We start from the raw sequence: 1,111 nt of genomic DNA, 5'->3' as shown, positions 1-1,111 counted from the left end.
TCTGTCGATGAGTAATCCTCCCAAGCCATCTTCCAAAAGCCTTAGGTTCTTCGATCAATCTTGGATTCATGTTCTTCCTTTACCAGAACTCGTCTAAAATCGTAATCAATCCAATCTATCCATATGCTCTAGTCGGTAATGCTCAATATCCTTATTAGCTTATTTTAGATTCGAGTAGCTTTGTTGTTAAACATAGTTAATCCCCAGGCTAGACAACATTAAGGTAGATTCATGTGGTTAGTCTATAATTCGCCTCTAGGTGTGATCTTTTTAGAATGAGAAGATGACTTAGTTAGTAACTAGTTACTAGGCAACTAGAGCGGTAGCAACCCTGATTAGAAGGACCAACCCTAACTCGTAAGGTCGAATCAGCTTGCCCGATCCGAAGCACCCCTTTTTCATTCATAGAGAGATCCAATCGTCAAAATCAATAAAAAGGCCATCATGAACCAAGATACAAACAGATCAATCTTGTTTGGAGGTACTGCCCAAGGAAAAGAAAAGGTGACTTCCAGATCAGGGATAATAAATAAAATAGGAACTGGATAAAATCGTATATCAAAATGACTTCTAGCATCACTGGAGGGATCAAAACCACATTCGTAGGCTGACAATTTTTCTAGATAGGTCGAACTATTGCACCTAACCCTCGTACTTTGTTTTCGCATAGAAGTAGAAGTTATGGGTAGAGTTTCCTTTAGAGCTCATGAGCTGAGCAGGCCTACTAGCTTCGGCGTTCTTTCTTCTTTCGCTTAATAGTTACTTAGCTTTATGTTAGTCTATTCCTTAGTCATTGTTTATTTGTCGACAATAGATTGCATAATCTAGAAGATGGAGTTCAACGAAGCAATTAGAGAGAAATGAGCTAAAGAGCAAGATCTGTCAGGCAACAAGCCCATATTCTGACAACAATCAACAAATGAAATATATGTAAGAAGGCAAGTTTCTCTTTGATTATTTTGAACTTAAGTTTCAATAATCTAATTGATTAACTTAAAACTTGACTTATTATCACATGTGTTGTATATAGTTGTGCTATTTCAACTACTCGCAGTAGTTAAATCCTATCAAACAATTGTCAGGTCTTAAATGTCATTATCTTGAATCCATG

General features: G+C 36.9%; 1 pseudogene; it reads right to left on the bottom strand.

Moving 5' to 3' along the window:
- Positions 1-368: 368 nt before the first annotated feature.
- Positions 369-668, bottom strand: LOC133904711 (NADH-ubiquinone oxidoreductase chain 3-like; annotated as a pseudogene).
- Positions 669-1,111: the final 443 nt, after the last annotated feature.

This window comes from Phragmites australis, chromosome 2, assembly GCF_958298935.1.
Source record: "Phragmites australis chromosome 2, lpPhrAust1.1, whole genome shotgun sequence".
Classification (NCBI taxonomy): Eukaryota; Viridiplantae; Streptophyta; class Magnoliopsida; order Poales; family Poaceae; genus Phragmites; species Phragmites australis.
Note: the sequence above shows the minus strand (reverse complement) of the source record. Positions and strands in the feature narration are given on the sequence as shown.